The sequence below is a fragment of the Equus asinus genome, chromosome 2 (assembly GCF_041296235.1).
Source record: "Equus asinus isolate D_3611 breed Donkey chromosome 2, EquAss-T2T_v2, whole genome shotgun sequence".
Classification (NCBI taxonomy): Eukaryota; Metazoa; Chordata; class Mammalia; order Perissodactyla; family Equidae; genus Equus; species Equus asinus.
In genome coordinates, this window is record NC_091791.1 from 93,234,984 (window position 1) to 93,257,096 (window position 22,113).

Here is a 22,113-nt window from a genome sequence, read left to right on the forward strand (position 1 = left end):
CTCCTACCACAGGGCCTTTGCATGAGTTGTTTTTTCTTCCTTAGCAGCTTAGCAGAGAAACACAGAGGATGTGGTATACAATGAACATGTCACTACGACAGCAGGAAAGTACTGAAGGATCTGAAAGGAGAGAAATGTAATGTGATGATTGCTATGTCTTTTTTTTCCGCAATATGTCGAAAAGATTAGAAAGGATAAAGTAGGTGCAGAATCTAGTTAGGAGGCCATTATAGCAGCTCAGGTAAGGCATGATGGATGTTTGCAGGGGAGGATAATAACCACGGTGGAGAATAAAGTAAACAGAGGTGGAACATTAGTTAGGTTGAAAATACTTTAGGGACTAAACAAGGATGCTATTAAATAAGGCAGAGTATATTGGAGGAAGATCAGACTTGGAAAGAAAGATCACAAACTCAGTCTTGGACTCCTTGAGTTTCAAAAGCCTATAAGACGTCTAAGTAGAGATATCAAGTAGACATGTAAACACGTAGATCTGGCCTAAGAGGAGGTGACCGGGTTCTGGATATAAACGCTGAGGGGATATGCACATAACTGAAACCAAGGGTGCCGATAAGGTAGCCCCAGGAGAAAACACAGAGTAATAACAGAAGAATGCCTAAGATGGGGCTTTGAGGGACACCAAAATCTCACAGAAGGGTAGAGAAGGATCTTGCAGAGAAGATCAAAAAGGAGCATCCAACTAGGCAAAGAAAAAAAGAAAGAAAACATAAACAACAGCAAAACGTGATGGTGTCATGGAAGAAAACATAAAGGATTTTTCAAGAGAGACAAGCTATTCAATGCTTCTGAGAGGTTAAGTAAGACAAAGTCTTTTAATTTAGCGACATCGAGGTCACTGAGGAACCTGCAGGAGCTCTTTTGATGGAATCCTGAAGGTGGCCCCCTGACTCCCTGGGTCTTCTGTCGTGCATCTTTCATGCACTGCAAGATACTTTGTCCAAACCTACTCTGTCTTCTACCACTTCAGCCTGGATTCAGAATCTAGAATTCCAGCCCAACTCCAGAAAGTAGTGTCTGTCTTGCTTGTAGCTTAAGACAGCCACTAACTTTGTTGTAGAGAAGTTGTGAGGACTGAATGAGTTAAGATAGAGTGTTGCAGTACTGAACTCAGAGTAATTATTAAACTGAAGCATATAAAATTGCCATCGAGGGTAATAAATGGCTGGACATTGGCAATATAATTTGGTTCTATCTAATAAATGCTGTCATTATTATTCTATGGGATGTCAACATTTTTGCATTCCATTTTTTAAAACTCAGATTATAAAGTCATTGTTGAGGGTAAAACCAATCTTTGGTTACAATTGTTCAAGGGTGCTTTGTTGTCTCCCAGCTCCCCACTCTGGTCCTTTTCCTTGTCTGTTATGCGAAAGACCTGCTCCTGTCTTTCCTTATGATCATATTTCATGTTATAACAGAGAAAACTAGAGAAGATAATGTTATGGTGAAATTTCAGAAACCGACATTGGACCAGTAGAGAAAATCCTTTTGGCAGGGCAGCCTGGTCTGAGACTCTGAGAAAGACCAGTGCTGACCATTGCTGACCTGGTTCTTCCTTGAGTCCCCCTCATTCAGGGAGCAGTGGGGTTGGGTGGTGTGTACGCCTGGGTTTCAACACCAGCTATAACTGTTCTTATTCTCTCTCATCCATTGTCTTTATCAATAACGGGAAAATATTATGCACCTCGCATATTTGTTTAGGAATTCAATAGAAGAGACAGATAAAATGTCTGGGATAATAGATGGCATGTAATTGATGCACAAAATGCTAGTTTCCTTCCTTTTTCCTTTTTCTCCTGAAGCCAATGTTCAAGTTGAAAACAGGCCTTTAAAACACTCTACTTCTCTTTCGTGTAAGTTACCCACAGGCAGTCCATGATTTGCTGCCTCTGGGCCCCTCTGCCTGTGCCCTGAGAACTGTATTGAAGGAATTTATTTCTATGTCATTTTCTTTACTCATGGTTCCTTGTACTTTTACTCTTGGTAACTGAATTTTTCAACTAAGGGTTTTGAATTTCTTACCTAGATGTTTCGGAGGATGTAATGTTAGTGACCCTTGTTGGGCCACTGGCAAAGTCTTTTCACACTCTCCCTGACACATACCTTTCGAGAAGAAAAATGTGCCCCTTATTTCCAGAGACACAGAATCCTCAGAAAACTGGTGGACTGCAGTGTTTTCTACTAAACTAAACTGATCACAATTTAGGTCCTGGTACACAAAGCTGACTGACAAGGATGCTGCTGGAAACTGTAAGTCTTTATAATTCTGAAGTCTCTCTACAAAAATTTGCTAAGCTCTACTACATAGAAAGAAAATGATACTGAAAGAAAACCACAATTGCAGCTCTCGTATATCATTTCCCTCTGGAGATCTCTATATTAAGGACAGAGGCATGGGTGACCATGATTGACTCTAAGTCCCTGTATATGTGAGGAGCTGAGAAATTTTCTAAAAGGCACCTCTGCATCCCCTCCAAGTATGGGACCCTAGGACTCCACTGCCTTTTGGGAATCTTTCCTTTGTACCACCAGTAATTAATTAAGCCTGTAAGACACCAATTCAAGCATGGTTTCCCTTAATGTGTTAGGATCCAAGTAATGTGAGGTTTAAACATGGACACACACACACACATATATCACATACAGGAGCAAAAGATCCTCCGCCTAGACCACCTCATATTCAACACATGCAAATCGGACCATGTGTGGTGCCTCCACTAGGCATCGAATCAAAGCTGATTACTCTGATAGTTTATTCTAAAAGTCAACCTAACAATACAACCTGGGCTCCTTCTTATCCAGGTATGCATTATCTGACACCCTGCAGTTACAAGTCTACATAGAGAAGCAAAGTCATCAAAATACAACAATATTCACTAATGAACCCACCATTTATGAAATTAGTCTTCACTCCAGCATTCCTCTCTGCCTAATTCTAGCATTTATTTCTATTCATTAAGTCAACCTCATAATCTGTATAGGTCAGTCTCTCCCTGATTGTAAACCTATGACTCTTTTGTCCTCATTTTAACAGGATTAAACTTAAGTGGATTTATTCCAGTATTCATTATTCTTAGATAAAGACAGCTTCCTGAATTTTGTTCTTAAAAGTCAACAAATGCTGGGGATAGATTAAAATATTAGGAGCCTACAAGGAACTGCAAATGAACCTTGATCTGGAAAGAGAATGAAAAGAAAGAGAATATTTAGAATGTTGGAAATTGGAATTTGCCCTTTTTAACTTGAAGTCAAAAATGAGCAGAGTTAAATGGCCTGATAACTGCACTATTAAAGAAAAAAGAATTATATCATCAAGGTCAAAGAGGTCCTGAAGGCAAATGAAATGGGATCCTCACCACGAGATCAAGGAGAGCAATGGCATACCTGCAGGGTGGGGCATCAAGTGAGGATGTGATAAGAATACTAGAAGATGAAACAAGCTCCCTGAGCCTTGTTGCAAGGACCCCTGAGTGTCCTGGTTGCGGGGGCTTCCAGCCCGATCATCCGAGTGCAGAGGAGACGAGATGACAGGAGGTACCAAAATGCACCATATCTTTAACACTGCTGTTTCTGCCTGGAAACGCTAGTTCTTCTCTATTTACTGAACTCCCACTATCATAGGTTGAATTGTGTCCCCCAGGAGATGTGGAAGTACCAACCCCAGGCCCTATGAATATGATCTTTGGATATAGTGCTTTGCAAATAATCAAGTTAAGATGAGGACATTAGCATGGACCCTAATCTAATATTACAGTGTCCTTATGACAAAAAAAAAAAGAAATTTGGACACAGTGACGGACACACACACACAGAGAACACCATGTGAAATGAAGGCTGAGACTGGGGTGATGCATCCAGAAGCCACAGAAGGCCAAAGATTGCCTGAAAACCACTAGAAGTTGGGAGCGAGTCAAGGAAGAGGCTTTCCTCACAGCCTTCAGAAGGAACTAACACCGTCACCACCTTGGTCTTGGACTTCTATTTTCCAGAACTGTGAGACTATACATTTCTTTTATTTAACCACCAGTTTGTGGTGCTATGTTATGGGCAGGCTTAGTGGACTAATATACCCAATGATCCATAAAAATTCAGAATAAATACTACCAGGTCTGGAAATTCTTCTCAAGCTCCCCCTTCTACATAGCTTTTGCACCCTTCCATAAATACAGTGTTGTACTGAAAATGCATCTGTCTTTGTTTCCTTGAAGCCCGGATTGAGAGCCCCTCAAGGGTAGGAATATCATCTTCATGCCTGGATCCCTGCCTGGCTCTGCCAGGGGAGGATGCTCAATAGGGTTTTGTTGAACGCAACAGCTTCTGGCTGGACATCTATTGACATTTTACCAGTTGGGCCTCTGCCTGGTGGGGTAAGAAAAAGAGGCAACATATTCTTGAAGGGGAACTCCTGGCAGTCCACTGTGGAAAGGCACCATTTCATATACTTTGAAAAAAGTTAAAATAATTACTTCATAATAAAATGTTGACATTCAAAATTATACTTTATTTTATTTCCATGCAAAGTGCTTTCAGATGTGCGTTATCCATAAAACTTGATATTTAAGGGGAAAGAATTTAAATTCATGAAGACATTTATTCTCAACCTGTAATTTCCTTTTTTTCCCCCGTGCATCTCCGTACCAAATATAAACCATCCCTGTAATAGTCCCTTATCTCTCTCCTGCCTGTCCCCAACAGCACAGCTCTGGCTGACTATAGATAGGTGAACGCTATAAAACAAGTTTTGAAAAAAATGAAAAGCTGCAGGTCTTCTCATTGGTATGTCTGATATGTACTGGCTTCCCAAGTGCTCTTTCTCCCACAAATAAATTATAAGTAAAAAGCAAATTGCATCAAAATAAATCCATTGCTGCGTTTTCAGTGCTACGGCAAAACCAGTCTTTGGCTTCTGGCTTCACTGTTCAAAGGTCTGAGAATTCCATTTTTCTTGAACTGGTAATAGCTGTTCCCCAATTCTTCCTCTTAACCCCAGTTTTTATCACCTAGGATTCACCGTTCGTTGACAAAGTCACATTCTAAGAGCTAGATATGTGATTCGGAATGACAAAAATGCTATTTTCTTGGCAATGGGGAGAATTTGACCCAGCGGTTTGTAGGAATCTTCTAGCATTTGACCTGTTTTGATAGAGTGGGAAATCTAACCCACTAAAATTGCTTCAACCTTGCCTCACAGGAGAATGTTCTGGCCCAAAGGAACACCCAATCCTCCCCAGACTGGTTTAATGGACCTCTGCCTCCCACAGCCAGGGGAGATGTAAGTTAAAGGAATTCAACTCCTTTTGCTTCAGATATTAAGGGTCACCCAGCACATCGATAAGCATCATCTGCAAAGTCTGTTCTTTGCACAGCTGCTCAGGCAGATAGCCCTGTAGCCATGTGCACTTCTCAGGCCCATGCTGTACCTGTCCCATCAGGGGCCATGCTGAGCCAGGTTGGATATCAGACAGCCCAGTGCAGGCTTCTAGACTCTAGGCAGTAGTCTCTACCTTGGCTATACATTAGACATACCTGGTAGGCTTTCCAAATATACCTACAACTGAGCCCCTCCCCAGAGCAGGGGAGTGACTTTCCAGCACCAGGACTTAGATTTGTGTTTATTTAAATCTACCTACAGCAGCCAAGACACAGTGAAAAGAAGAAAAAAAATAGAAGGCAAAATGAACTTTAGTTATACACTTTATTTCACCCAACATATCTCAAACAGTATCATTTCAACATGGAATCGCTATAAAAATATTAATAAAATATTTTACTGGTTTTTTTGGTGCTAAGTCTTTGAAATCCAATGTGTATTTTGTACTTACAGTTCATCTCATTTCAGGCTATTCACATTTCAAGTGCTCAATGGTCACACGGGGCTAGTGGCTACCACACTGGACAGCTCAGGTCAAGATCAGACAACAGAGATCTGTTTCCAGGCTCGCTCTCTGACTATTTATGTGAATTTGGGCAATTTTCTTGAGCCTATCTGTGACTCAGTTTTTAATGGAATACTGAAGATCAAGTGAAATGCTCTGTATTATGTATTTCCTGAGCCCAGTGCCCTGCTCACTGAACATGTTCATAAAATTTAAGTGGTTTCTATTATTATTGTTGTTGTTGTTGCTATTATTTTAATATATCATGACAGAATTTGCTCAGAAAATCCATAGAGAGAGCCAAATTTGAAACGTAACATTTATACCATTTAAAAGCAAACGATTTCCAAGTCCTCACGTGAATAAGATAAAGGAATACTCGACACAGGTATTGGAGTCAAGCTCCTTGGTTTCAGGCACAGACGTATACTGAAGCTCCTGAGATTAAAATAATTATAACAACAATAAATATATATGCTCCTCTATCAACATCAGTGCTGATAATCTTCAAGCAAATCTATTTTAAATTTGCCTTCTGAAAAATTTATTGTAAGGATGGATATATGCAAACCAGAGCTGCAAATAAAGTAACAAGGCTGATTCTTCCCTTTTGACACTTTGTTGCCCTCGTGCTCTCTACTGCCCGCCTCGGTAACCTGTCATTACCAGCTGGGGCCCTCAATGTGCTTACAGTTTCTATTTCCCTAGAAAGCTGGCCTGTGCATGTTTTGGGCTGGTCATGCCTCTTACTCTGCTAAGAATGTCCTTTCACCTTCAGATCCTGTTGCTAAGTGACCCAGTCTCTTATTTTTGCAAAAGTCAAATTCCCATCCCTTAAAACAAAATTCATATCAAAGTTCATATCATATATCATATATATACATATATACAAATGTATAATTCATAATTTTACAGCATGAGGAAATTCTACAAAATGAACGTGCATAGGTTATCAACACCAGAGCAAGAAATGAAACGTGACCCAGACTCCAGAAAGAGTCCACACACCCTCCTAATCACTAACCACCTTGTCTACAACGGAACCACTAACCTGATTTCTAACACCAAAGATTCACTGCGCTTATTTCTGAACTTTATATAAATGGAAATGTACTATAAGTTATTTTTATATCTAGAATTTTTTTCAGTTATTATGTTATTGAGATTCAATCATGTTGTGACATGTAGCTATGGCTCATTTATTATTATTTCTGTTAACCTGCTTTTTAAAACTTACAATAAAGTCAAGATCATGACCATTTTTGCATATTATGCTTATAAGTCTACCTTGTCCTTTTTAGTGGCTGTATAGTATTCTATATTATGGGGAAGTCATTTGGACCTTTATATTATTTCCATTTTTGCCTAATTATAATCAATGCTATAATGAACAGCCTTATGTACTTGCACTTTAAATAGAACATTGATCAACTCTATAGTGTGTAGAAGGGATCATGAGGAAGAAAAGGAAAGTCAAGATAAAAGAAATGAAAGTAAATGCCTGTGGATACCTCGGGGTTCTAGTGAGGATGTCGTCCTTCTTCATTCTGACGTTTGGGGTTTCTCAGTCTAACAGCTCGCCAACTCTTGACCAAGCGCAAATCTGGTCAATAAGCCCCAAATAGCCCCACATAGCGTCCCACATAGCACAACCAGAGGCACCCATAACCAGAATATACAACTATGTACTGGGGGGCTTTAGGGAGAAGAAAAAAAAGAAAAGAAAAAGATTGGCAACAGATGTTAGCGCAGGTGCCAATCTTTAAAAAAAAAAAAAGAAAATATGTCTCTAGGATAGACCTTAAAAGTACCCCCAAAAAGAAAAACAAAACAACACTGACCTATTTTACAGACCTATTGTAATTTCTAGCACTTACTACGGGAAATTGTGGAGCACCAAAAAGTTCAAATGTCAGACAGACTTTGGTCAACTCATCCTTTTGTATTTCAGAATGTGGCTTTTGAGTCTCACCTCTTTTACCAAAACAAAGAGCAGTGGAGGGTAATTATTGATACATGATAATCTTATACCATAGTTATCCACATCTTTCCTTCCAAGATAAGAGAAAAAAGTTGTCATCCAGCAGTTAATGAAACTGGTTTCCTTCTCTGAGGTTCGGTGAAAAGTATACCCCAGCAGGTAGTGGGCTAGAGGACCTAAGAAGATGACGGCGTTAGTACCGAGATAAGAACAGTAATGGTCCAGCTGAAACAGAAGCAAGAGAGGATGCTTGCCACTTTAAGAGTGAGGACAAGGAGAGACAGGATAAACCACACATGAACCATAAGAAAAATAATTCAACCATGTGGTTATAGCTGAATTAAATAGAACTTTAAGGTCTCTGGAGAATTCTCAAGTTTCTGTGGCGTCTATGCACATAATTTTCAATAAAAGTATGTGGAGTATTTAGATTTATTCATGTCCTAGCAGCATCACAGCAATAGTTCTTGTCTTGTAGCAGCAATTGTATCGAGATAGCTGCAAAGACTACTGTCTTGTCCATATGCCCAATCATATTTAGATAAAAATGAATCTCTTTTGGTGTCATAGGTTGTAATAGTTATGTCTTTTATTTTCTGTGTCTGATGCTTTGACATCTGGGCTTTGGTGACCCTTGGAGGGACTGCCCCATTCAGGGTTAGCTAATTCCTAGAGATAGCAAGCAACTCACGAGCACGCTTTTCAAATGCAAACCAATCAATCCAGAACTCACATCCCTCCAACCACCTCCTTTATCAGGCTTTCACACTTTGGACCACTGTCCATCTGCCATGATCATCCCTGAACCAGGTACCAGACAACTAGGGACAGCCTCTATACCCAGAGCCTGCTGAAATCATTCAAACTAGCCAATTCTGAGCCTGCTCACCCTGCCTTACCCAGTGTTTCCTGTGGAGACCACAATAAGGGCTCTTGCCCACGGTTCCTGCTTCTCCTCTGCCTCCTGACCAATCTTGGTGTTTCCCCATTGGGCCCGCCATAGTATGTTCTTGGGAACTATGATAAACGAACTCTCTTTTCAATGGCAGTTGTTTCATCATCTGTTGGCCTTAAATTTTTTATTTATACACTCTATTTTAGAACATAGGATATTTAAATGAATGTTTTAAAAGGATCACATGTCTTGCCAAGAAATAGTGAATACTTTTAAAATACTGAAAATTTGCTTTTCTAAAGCAAAAAAAGAACTGCTTAGATCAATCTAATGGAGTGGCCAACCCCCATTGGAATGACTCATAAGGACTTCGCCTTTGAACAGGACTAAAATTTAAGATTAGCAGAAAGTTACCATCTCTGTTTATTGGATTCTCTCCTGCATCCCACGTCAGACACTGCTCTAGAATTATAATTTTGCTATAAAGATGACTAAGGTAGAATACCACATATCCTATAATCTATCTGGGGAGGTATGCACGAAAAAATAAATATGAAACAGTGTGGTAAGTTTTTGAGAGTTACAAGCAGAGTGATGTCAGCAAGATGGGTAGTCCATACTAGCCAAAGAAATCTACAGATACACTGCAATCCCTATCAAAATTCCAATGACATTTTTTTTACACAAATGAAACAATAATCCTAAAATTCTTATGGGATTACTTTGAAAAGCCAAAGAAAGCCTGAGACAGAAGATCAGAGCTAGGGGCATTACACTTGTTGATTTCAAACTATACTACAAAGCTATAGTACTCAAAACAGTAAGGTAGTGGCATAAAAATAGACACATAGACTGATGGAACAGAATCAAGAACCCAGAAATAAACCCTTGCATGTATAGTCAACTGATATTTGATAAGGAAGCCAAGAATACTGAATGGGGAAAAGATAGTCTCTTTAGTAAATGGAGTTGGGAAAACTGTATAATCATATGAAGAAGAATGGAAGTGGATTCCTTATATCATACATAAAAATTAACTTGAAATGCATTATAGGCTGAAACATGAGATCCGAAACCATAAAGCTCCTACAAAAGAAAAACAGGAAAAAAGCTCCTTGAAGTAAGTCTTGGTAATGATGTTTTGGGAATGTGACCTAAAGCACAAAAAAAAGCAAAAATTAAGTGGAATACATCAAACTAAAAAGCTTTGCACAGAAAAAAATTCAACAAAAAGGAAAGGTGACCTACAGAGTGGGAGAAAATATTTGGCAACTAATTAGCAGACATTTAGTATTGTCTAAAATGTCCATAAGACATTTGGTCCATGAGACATTTGGTTCATAAAAAATATTTGATCCATAAGACATTTGGTCCATGTCAAAAGGCCCTTGATATTTGGTCCTGTCCAAAATCATTTGACATAGACATTTCAGACAGGACCAAATGTCAAGGACCTTTTTGACATGGACCAAATACTTACGGGCCAAACATCTTGAGATTTTGGACAGGACCAAATATCAGAACCTTTCGGCAGGGACCAAATGTCTTATGGATGTTTTGAACAAGACTAAACGTTCTGCAAGGCTGCAAAACATCTGCCTGATAAGGAGCTAATACCTAAAATATATAAAGAACTCAATAGCAAAAAACCAATAAATACTATTAAAAATGGCCAGGGGACATGAATAGATATTTTTCCAAAGAAGACATACAGATAGCCAACAGGTACATGAAAATGTGCTCAACATCACTAATCACCAGGGAAATGCAAATCAAAACCACAGTGAGATATCACCTCCCACCTGTTGGAATGGCTATCATCAAAAAAGACAAGAGATAACAAGTGTTGGCAAGGAAGTGGAGAAAAGGGAACCCTTGTACACTGCTGGTGGGAATGTAAATTCGGACAGCCACTATGGAAAACAATAGAGGTTCCTTAAAATATTAAAAATAGGACTACCATATGACCCAGTAATCTTGCTTCTGGGTATCTATCTAAAAGAAATGAAATCATGTCCTCAAAGAGATATCTGTACTACCATGTTCATTGCAGCATTATTTACAATAGCCAAGATATGGAAAGAAACTAGGTGTCCATCAATAGATGAATGGATAAAGAAGTGGTAGTATATATACAATGGAGGATTAGTCATCCATGAGAAAGAAGGAAATTCTGCCATTTGCGACAACATGGATGAACCCTGAGGACATGCTAAGTGAAATAAATCAGACAGAGAAAAACAATACTGTATGATCTCACGTATATGTGCAATGGAAAAAAGCTGAACTCATAGAAACAGAGGGTAGGATGGTGCTTGCCAGAGGCTGGAGAGTGAGAAAAATGGGAGATGTTGAGAAAAAGGATCAAACTTCCAGTTAGAAGATGAATAAGTTCCGAGGATCTAACGTGTAGCATGGTGACTATGTTAACAATATTGTATTATATACTTGAAATTTCCTAGCAATTAGATATGAAATGTTCTCACCAAAAAAAAGTAACTATGTGAGGCGATGGAGGCATTAACTAACCTTATCGTGGTAATCATTTTGCAATATATAAATGTATCAAATCATCACATTGTATACCTTAAACTTACACAATTTTCTATGTCAATTATATCTCAGTAAGTCTAGAAAAAATTTTAAAAAGTAAAAACATTTTCCACAATCTGAAGTTAAAAAAAGAGAAAGAAATGAAAATGAAAATCATAATTATGATATGATTTTGCATGCATTAGAATGGCTGTAATTAGTAAGATAAAAAATAACAAGTGTTGGCAAGTATGTGGAGAAATTTGAACTTTCATATATTGATGCAGAGAATGTAAAATGGTTCAGCTGCTTTGGAAAACAGTAAGACAGTTCCTCAAGCATTTAAACATAAAATTACCATATGACCCAGCAGTTCCACTCCTAGGTATCTATATAAGAGGAAAGAAAACACATGTCCACACAAAACTTTATACATGAGTTTTTATAACCATGGTATTCAAAATAGCCAAAAAGTGGTAAACAACCCAAATATCCATCAACTGATTAATGAATAAATATAATGTAGTATGTTTCCATGCAATGGAAAATTACTTGACAGTGAAAAGGAATGAAGAATTGATACATCCTAGAACACGAAATATTATGCTACATGAAAGAAGCCTGTCACAAAGACCACATGTTGTATGATTCCATTTATATGAAATGTCCAAAACAGGCAAATCCATATAGACAAACTAGAATAATGATGACCAGGGCTTGGGTGGTTGGGAGAAAAAGGGAGTGACTACTAATGGGTATAGGGTGATGCGAATGTTCTAAAATTTATTGTCGTGATAGCTGCACAAATCTGTGAATATACTAAAAACCACTGGATTTTATGTTATGTGAATAATATCTCAATAAATTTGTTATTAAAAAACAGCTTTGAGCAATGCACAATGTGAATATGATGGAGTGGAATAGAGCATAAGCTGCCTGTATGAGACTGGGGAAGTATGAAGAAGGCTTCAGAGAAGACGTTAGGAATAGTTGTCTGAGTGATTGTGCAAAGGAGGGGCACCACATTTCTTTTTACACGTGTCAATGACATGAGGCAATGTAAGAAACCACATGATAGATGCTTCCTTCCAAAGGACAAGAAGCAAGAAGTGGACATGGCTCTATCCACCCTGTCTACCGAAGTTTACTGTGGGATGAGATTCTCAGGCACATCTGAGGACAGAAGTGCTTTGGCTGCTCCCTAGACAACACTGTCATGAAAATTCCTACCCTGCTCAGCTTTCAAGAAGCCATAGATTTAAGAAAATTTGCTTCTTCCACATTTGAGTTAGCCGAGCCTCTCTTCCCACTTCAATCATGAGCCACTTAGCACTTTTTGAAAGAAGAAAAGAGAGGGAGAGACACAGGAGGGAAGAGTGGAGAAGAAGGGAGAGGAAAGACTAAAGAAAAGAATGGAAAGGAAGAGTGAGGAATGGAGCAGGTCAGACTGGAGGGAAAGGAAAAGGGAGAGGGCGGAGAGGAGGAAGAAACAGTCACTTAGTGTCTGTCATTCTATTCCTGGATCACCCTCTTCACTGAGGATCAGGGTCTCTCTGGCTCAGTGACCTTCCTTCCCCTGAGAACTGTGAGTAGCGGAGTGGCACTTCTCTCATTTAGAGCGTATGGCTGCTCAGTCTGTGGAACAGGCTATGCAGGGCAGGCCTCTCAGACAGTGTCAGACCCTCCACTGTGAGCACGCTGGACAGAAGCGGCCAGTGTTTACTGCGTCATCTGACCCTGCTGAGTTTGACTCTTCCACAGATAGAGAGTCCTGCTGCCAGAGGTGGAAAGGACCAGCATGTTTCTTATTCCAAATACACACACACCCCCCTCTAGCTCAGGGTGGTGCAAACCCAGCCACTGGGTCTGCATACTCAAAAAGATACCAATGCCTAATCAAACTGATTGAGGCAAGTGTCCAGCTATGATCCTGTAGCAAGGATAACATGGAAGAATTTTTATCTGCATTTTAGAGATGAGAAAACTGAGGCTCAAAGAGGTTAATGGTACAACTTAAGAGTAACAGACCTAGGATCCAATCTCAGGCCCTCATTTCAGAGAGTCCTGCATCCTTTGCTCTTTTCCTGGTCTCCTCCTTCTGCACTCCTGAGGAAGCTGAAAGGCAAACCACCATGCTCCCTCCTATACTGAACAGGACTCCTGTGCAAACGAAAACTAAGCAAAAACTGAAACGTAAACCAAGAGAGTATTTCAATGAAAAAAAGAAAACTAATATGTAGTCTTGACCCACAAGGAGCTCAAAATCCAACAGAAGAGGCAATGCACACTTAAAAATAAAATGAAAGACCTTTCACAAGAGAAATGGAAGCTGGGGTGGAAAGTGAGGAGATAGGAGCTCCTACTATTTAACATTTAACAACCCTGTGGCAGGCACTCTGAGGAATACATAATTATCTTCTTTCTGCTCAGGTGCAAAGGTCTGGGGAGCTCAAGGGGTCTTCCCAAGGTTACAAAGTTTGAAGGTGAAAGTTAGAACCAAGAAACCAACCCAATTGTGTCTGGCTCCAAAGTTCAAGGATATCTTGCTTCATTATCTGCTTCGTTAACATTTATTTAACTAAAGTCTTGAAGTCATTACATGGTAAACATCTCAAAAATAATTTTGTTTTGTGAAATAAAAGATGGATGAATACGTAAAGGAAAGTCACAAAGATTCCTATCCCTGTTGATGGAATCGGTGTGAGATATAAAGGAAAACAGAAGACCAGGCTTGGCTTTTAAATTTTCAATATGAATGAAAATTGGATAGGATTGCCATTTCAGGAGGAGAGAGAACTAAGCAGTTTAGTGGAGGGGATGTGAAGGGTGGTGGGTACTTGTCCCTTATGATCTGGGTCTGCTTTAACCTGTGAGTCTTTCCTCTTACCATTGTCTTCCCCGTTCTCTGCTCCAGGCCTGCTGTCAGTTCACCATACTCCCCCTCTCCTTCAGGCAACTATAAATTTTGTTCCTTCTGCCTAGAATGTCCTCCTTGCCTCTTTCATCTCATCCACCTAGCTAGAAGTATATTATTTAGATCTAAGATATCTATGAGGAGGAAGCTTTCCCTTATCTCCCCCCACCCCTCCAGCTCCCAAGAGTGAGGTTTCCATTTTATGTGCTTCTACAGGATCCAGTGGAGTAATCTCCATTGCGTCAATCACCACATTGTATTGTGATTCCTCCATTAGTTACTTATCTTCAGTTTAATGTGCAAGCTCCTTGGAGCTTTGCTGGCTGTTCTGCTCCTGTTGTGTTCTGTGTTAATCCCAAAAGTCTGGAAAAACAACATAATGTGAATGCACTCGGCTTGGACTCTGAACCGGCACACACAATAGACTGCCAGGACATCTGAGATATTAGGACCATATATACTTGAACCTATGGACAACAGACACAGTCAAGTTCCTTGGAGGGCCCCGCAAAGGCAGATTATCCACTCCATCACTAGGTTTGTTCAGATCCACACACATACTCATTTGTCTTTAGACTGAGATTCCTCTGGAATTCTCAGCGTCCCTGAATTTTACTCCTAGATGGATGATTCTCTTTAGAATTTTCTGTAAAACACCCTTTATTAAACTTTATTCCTGTTGCTAACCATGGTAAGTATGTCATGAGATAACTTATTCTATATAACAAAATTGCTTGAACACTGCAAGGAAATTGCTATAAAAGGGAAAACTGAGAAATAAAAACTGATATACTGGTTCTAACAATAGTGCTAAAGAGATATAGGACGCTTTTTTCTTTCTTCTTTCCCTCAATGTTCCCTGACACTCACACATGTTATTACCTTCAAAAAAAGTTCACACAGTGATACTCCTGGATGAAACCAGCAATTATGAAAAATCTAAGACCACAGGGAGGCTCAGGTCCCCAGGGAAGAGATGTGCAGAAATTCTGGATATCCTGTTGCTTCTACAGGTTGAGACAGCTCAGGCAGGAGGGATGCGTGAGCTGAATGACATCAAAATCTTCCTGTTGTCTTATATGCAGCAAAGGCTCATTTCTGTTGGAATCAAATATCATACAAATCACTCACGACAGATAGGAAGTGTATAGTAACCAAAGAAGAAAGACAAACTTGTGAAAAACGATTGTTAGAAGACTTGGAATAAGTAGCTCACAGTTGGAATAAAATTCATCCAGTAAACAAGCCCACTGGCACTGTTCACAGACCTACCATCTGGGAAAAGGAATCTCGTACCTGGAGATTGTTTGAAAATTTTCTCTCTGAAAGGTGGAAAGTTACAAGCATCCTTTGGTACATAGAAATGGCAGACAGGTTTTTGGGTAGATGGTTCAGAAAACAACTTCATTTCAGGAGAGAACAACAGAGTTAAGATAGTTGTCAGAAGCAGGACATATTATATTTCCTTTTACTCTCCCACTCCACCATTACCATTGGGGCATCTCACAGGGTTGGCAGGAAAGAATATCATAATTCTGACTTTCAGCAAAATGTCTGTGCCTTAGCAGATATGCATGCTTTGTGTGACAGAAATGCCATTCTCATCATTTCTCGGTGAAAACATTCCATTTTGTAATGCGAGAAATTTCCCCCGAATGCATGCATTTGTTGGTGATTTGGCAGCAACAGTTCTCTCTTAGGCAACTCACGTTCCATCTCTACTTCAGAGACCCTGAGTGGCTTTACGATGCAGAAACCCCTACGCAATTCTGGGAAAGATGTCTATCTCAGCACGAGTGAGCTCAGCAATATGGGTGACAAGGAAACAGAAGTGCAAAAGGAGTGTGGGGTGTGAGGGGTGTGAGTATAGCATGGGTGCACTTGCCCTGGGAAAGATCAGGAGTCAGCAAAGTAGAAACCACAGGCCAAATACGGCTGGCCAGTGGGATTTTGTAAATAAAGTTTTACTGGAGCACAGGCACATCCACTTGTTTATGTATTGTCTCTGGCTGCTTCTGTACTCTAAGGGCAGAGTTGAGTAGCTGCAGCAAAGTACCCAAAGCCCAAATATTTACTTTTTGTCCCTTTTCAGGAAAAATGAGCTGATCCCTGGAATAGATAAAAAAGAAATTCGATGAATAAAAATTACGCTGTCATGAGATGTACAATAAAAATTTAAAGGTCTTTAAGATTTTAAAAAATTTCTAAAATGGTCCCCTAAATTGTCACAAGAATAATTTTCGTTCCTCTACTGTGCTCAGTAAACATGGAGGCTGCAAGCCTATGGAAGGCACCTCAGCATCTGCAAACAAACAAGGCCAATGTGGCTTCTGTGACTAAAGCTGAGACTCAGCTTCTGAGGCAAGAGTCTTGAGGTCCAGCAGGGGCCCCTAAGCAGGTGCAGATTGGGGGTTCCTGCTCTGCTGATGTAGCAATGGTGTTAATGAGCCAACTAGGGTCTTTCCTAGGAAACTAAACTGAAGACCAGAGGAGAAGGGAAGTCAGCTGGAAGTGGGGGCAAAATTGGAAAGACAAAGAAAGTAAGGCCAAAGAGAGATGAAGGGCAGGTGAGTCATGTTAAATGGATGTCCATCCAAAGGGGACCCACCGAGAATTCTTCACCAGTCTTGAGAAGAGAAATGTTTTCTTACTGCTAGAGCCACATGTTAACGTTATCCAAGACTCTGTGATAGAAAGGTCCCAAGGTCATAATCTTTGCTAATTTCCAGTGTTATTTCTCATTTTTCCCTTGTTCCATTAATCAGTGTCCTCAGGGGTTTTTTTGTTTTGTTTGTCTTTTTGTTCTAATCAAAAGAGCTTAACACCCAGAGATTGAAATGGGAACAGCTTCCTGTCAGGAAATAATTACTGGAACACAAACTGTAGGCAAGACAAGATGCCTCACCCCGAAGAATATGACAGGAAGCAGAGAACAACTTCAGGGGCGCAATACTTTGTGGGCGCCCCGCCAATCATCATTTTTTAGCAAGCTTTTATTCCTTTAGTCACCAGAATGTTCCCTAAGGTATTTTGAGCCTGTCGACCTCAGTTATAAAGCTGGCTGGTGCAATTTGGTCACAATTTAGTACTTTGGAGCCAAAACTAAGCTAGAAATATAAGTGGAGGAATGGCTTTTAGCTGGAAATTTAAAAAATTTCTGCCTGAAGGACCTGTCTGACTGCTTGGACCCCCTGAAATGCTCCGGCCACCTGCTCCTGCTCGTCCTATCACCCTCAATATTTTTGTTAGGCTGGATTGGCTCCTAAAGGGGCACAAGGCAGCCCTTTCTCTGGGAAAGCCTAAGGCAATAGAACATATTCTCAGTTCAAGCAGCTGATTCTGCACCTGTGGAGTTGCAAAGAGATGCATTTTCACTGCTCTAACCAAGCAAGGAATGGTTTCCTTTTCTTAATGACTCATAGGTCGTGAGTAACCATACCCACCTTTCCCAGCCATCAGCTGTGGCCAAATCCTACATGGACAGACAAGAAATAATAACTTTTGGCTAGGAAATCTTCCCATTTCTCCCTAATTGGGATTTAGGAGGGAAGGACGTGGCTTGAAATTATGCCTGTGCATTGTCCCTATTCTGCGTATCTGCACCTCTGTGAAAAGGTCCAGACACAACAATAGCAATGGCAACTCTAACACTTACAATATAAAGCTCTCTACAGAACAGTGGCTTAGCTGTCTCCACAGTTCTGGGACCATTATTTACCTTATTTGCACTGGAAGAAATTAAGGCACAGAGAAACTAAACCGTATGTTCAGCTTCAAATAAAAAACAAGTGATCACAGGCAAAATGACTCTAAAGCCCATGCTTTTAACCACCACTTGTTACTGCCTTGAGGGAGAAGCACTACCTTCTTCCCATCCCTCTGTAACTAGAAAATCAGTCTTTCATCAAACCAAAAGACTGTTGGAGAGGCTGTGTGGTCAGGTAGAAAAGACCATCCTCTGGAGTCAGAGAGACCTGTGTTCAAATACCAACTCCACCTTGGATTAAGGAGAGTAATGTGATACAATCTCTTGTCCTCCCCTAGCCTCAGGGCCTCCACCTGTAAAAAAACGGGATGCTAATGCCTTCCATGCAGAGTTTTTGTAAGTATAATAAAATAATGGATGCAAAGTCCCCAGAATAGTGTAGTAGTACTCCAAAAAGTAATGCTTGTCTTCTTTCTGCTCTGATGGTGTGGGGACAACATTAGCTCTCTTTAAACCCTGTGCTTATAGAAGACCTTTGCTATTACATAACAACCTCATGGATGCCTGAACTACGAAACAGCCAAGACTTCTCTCTTGAACACCTGAATTGCTTGTGACCTGGGAGAGTTCCGGACACCCGGACCCGTGCAGATGGACAGGAGCAGTTTATGACGCTGTCTTGAGCTAAAGTGAAGAAGCTTAAAATATTTAAAATCTTAATTATGCTACCAGACAGCTTTGAATGCTGGTGGTCTGGAGGAAGGAAGGAATGTTCTATGCACTGTCAACCTAAAATTTTTAATAGCAATTTTTTTAAAGTCTGAGATATTCTATTTCAGTACATAGAAAATTTCAAAAATTAAATATGGGTAAAGTAAACAGATAATATCATTAGAATGTGCCTAATTTCCTCCCTCTTCTGCTTTCTGCTTATGGTGGACCCATTGGATGCCAAGCTCCTTGCCCTGTGTTCACGACCGCCACACAAACTGATGGGTCAATTCTGACCCAGTCTTGGGAACCAATGCCAACTAAACTTGGGGGTGAAAGGGCAAAAGGGAGCATTTAGGGGGCACTCAAGTTATTGATTCATTAAACATCAAGTCAGCATGCTGATAGTCCAGGCCCCGTCTTGGGCGACGCCACTGAAATGTCAAAGACTGACAAAGTCCAAATGCTCCTCTCCAGTTTTGGCAACATAGTTCCTGCCTTGACATTTACTCAGCACTTTCTACCTTTTAGTCAAGAGAAATGGAGATCTGCCCAGTGATTTTTCCTCATACCCCCTCACCACCACCTCTAACAAGCAAAAGTGCACATGCCCACACACACAGACAAAGAGATGGAGGTGAACGAAGAGGAGAGAGAGAGAGAGATCCTACTATTCTTCAATCCATTTTTGCCATTTAAGGCCCATTAAAACCCACTTAAAATTTTTTTTAAAAAATTTAAAAATAGCTTTTTTGATACGACTGCCTGATCATCTAGATCTAGGAATATTTCCTTTTCTTTCTCCCCTATTCTTTTCTGTATTCATTTATATATTTATTCCTCATTTATTCATTCATGCATTCATTCATTTATTCAAAAATTATTCCCTGAGTACCTACTATGTGCCATAGATTGTGTTAGGCCTTTGGAGGTAAGTGTAACGTGGATACAGTCCCTGCTCTCAGATTTTTCCAGGTTAGTAGGCAGTAGGTCCTATAATAAGTATGTAATCCAGACTTTGGAAACAGAGTTTGGAAACTGTGAAAGCTTTCTGAAAGAGCTAAGAGTCCCCAGATGATTCTGAAAGGAGAATAAAGATGAGGTAGAGGATGAAAGATGGAAGGGGCAGTTGGTGGGTGGAGAAGGGAACAATGGGGAATTCTAAACATAGGAAACCACATCTGCAAAGTCCATATAGTGAGAAAGAAAGCATGGAAGATGAAAGGAACTGAAAGTCATCCAGCACAGACGGCAGACAAGGAGCGTGGCTGGGGTTTGAAGGAAGTGAAAAGGCCATATTTGTATTTCAGGATATCTTTGTTCTGTGGAGAATGGATCGGAAGGGGACCGACTAGAGAGAAAGTTAGTAAGCTGTGACAGTAGCTGTATCCTAAGTGCCATTTCTCTGTCTGGATAAGTGATTTTGAAGTAAACTGAAATGGAAACTCTGATAGATGTTTAAGAACAATTGAAACAACTGGATTTGCCAGCTGGATAGGAAAGAGAGGCAAGGAGTCCAAGGTGACTTTTAGGATTGTGATTTGAGCAAATGGGTGGATAGTGGTGTCATTCACCAAGAACAGGGTGGCTGGGGGTGGGACACAAGATGGAAGGGGGACAACGAGTTCACTTTGGCCTTGTTGAGTTTGAGGTACTTATGGGACACTTGAACATAGATGTCCAGTAGGAAGTGACATGCCCATAATTAGCACACTTTCACTATGGTGACTTCCAAGACCCCCTGTCCTTTAGTATTTCCCCAACACCAAATACTCAGCAGGATCACTTTCGTCAATGATGGTATCCCCTAGACAATATCTTCTGTCTGCCCTTCCACAAGACCTCTGTCACCTGCAGGTGGATCTAAATCCCCAGGAGCCGGTTATCAACCTGAGGGTGGATCTCTTACTCTCCAGCAGGACCTTAATACACAGGACCTATAATCATTTCACAAATGAGGAAATCATTTCTCAAAAGTTCTCAAAACCTGTCTGACACTAGAAACTGCTCTTGAAAGATAAGCATGGTCAGAGAAAGAGCCTTAGCCTAACAGACACTGAGAGAGTTTGAAGAACTGAAATATCTGATCAGTTCAGAAGGTTTTAAAAGCATGGACATTTCAATGCCACTCTGTACTTTCAGGCTTCTATCTGGAAAAATATCAAGTAAAAATTACACAGCAAAATCCCCATAAGACTGCCTAAGGATAAAGAGTAAAATAGTCCAGAAAAATAATTTTAAAACTGAAAGTATAGTTTTATTTAATGCGTAGGGCTTGATTAATATGTGGAAAGTACCTATAAAAGCTTATTGTTTAAATTTAAGGATAAATTAATGAGTCCACAATTAATGATAATGCTTTATATTTGTACTGAAATCTACAGTTTACAAAAAACTTTTATATCCATGACATTATTTAAATCTCTGAAGCACAGAACTTCAAAACCAGTTGTTATTTTCCAGCCAATTTGGTCTAATGTTAGGAAATCCCACATAAATCTCTAACCAATTTATCAATATTCAAAATATCTTTTGCCTAAACTAAACCACATTCTCTAAAACTGATTATTTACATTGAGAGCCAAAGAAGATGAAGAGTAAACATCTTCGTATGTGATTTGGTTAAGTACTGTTGCTGAATTTTTTTCACATGTTCACTTTTAACAAAATCCAGGAGATGAAAGAAACACAATGAATTCTTTCCAAAGCAAGAAAACTGATGAAATAGAGAGTGATTTAAAAGTTTTCTCTTTACCCTATTAGTAGTTTTTAAATGAACATTTTATTTTAGAGCAGGTTTAGAGTTACAGAAGTATTGTAAAGATAGTACAGAGTTCATGTATTCCCCACCCTGTTTCAACTATTTTTATCTCACATTAGTACAGTATATTTGTCACAGTTAATGAGCTGATATTGATATAACATTAACTAAATTCTACACTTTCTCATATTTCTTCAATTTTTCCCTAATGTCCTTTTTCTCTTCCAAGATCCCAACCAGGATGCCACGTTATATTAGTCCCCATGTTTCCTTAGGTTACCTTTGGTTATGACAGTATTTTTTTAGATTTCCTTGTTTTTGTTGACTTTGACAGCTTTGAGGATTAATGATCAGGTATTTTGTGGAATGTTCTGAAATTTGTAGAATGTTCAACTGAGATTTGTCTGATGATTTTCTCATGATTACACTGGGAAATTTCTTTCTTGGAGGAAACCACAGGGAGAAAGTACCATTATAATCATATCACGCCAAACGACTTGTCACTGTTAACGCTAACCTTGACCACCTGACTTGAGGTAACCTGGGTCAGCTGCTCAATTGTAAAGTTAGTCTCTTTTTTCTCCCTCTCTGTTCAGTAATCTTTGGAAGAAAGTCACTATGCGCAGCCAACATATAAGTTGGACAGAGTTCTGTTCCTCCTCTTTAAAGACAGAGTAGCCACATCAGTTATTTGGAAATTTTCTGCCAGGGATACT

At 39.8% G+C, this 22,113-nt stretch overlaps 1 protein-coding gene across 7 annotated transcripts in view; it reads right to left on the bottom strand.

Annotated features, from left to right (window-relative positions):
• NRG3 (neuregulin 3) overlaps nt 1–22,113 on the bottom strand; it is a 1,008,158-nt gene that overhangs the window by 36,986 nt on the left and 949,059 nt on the right. The gene's annotated exons all lie outside the window — the stretch shown is intronic.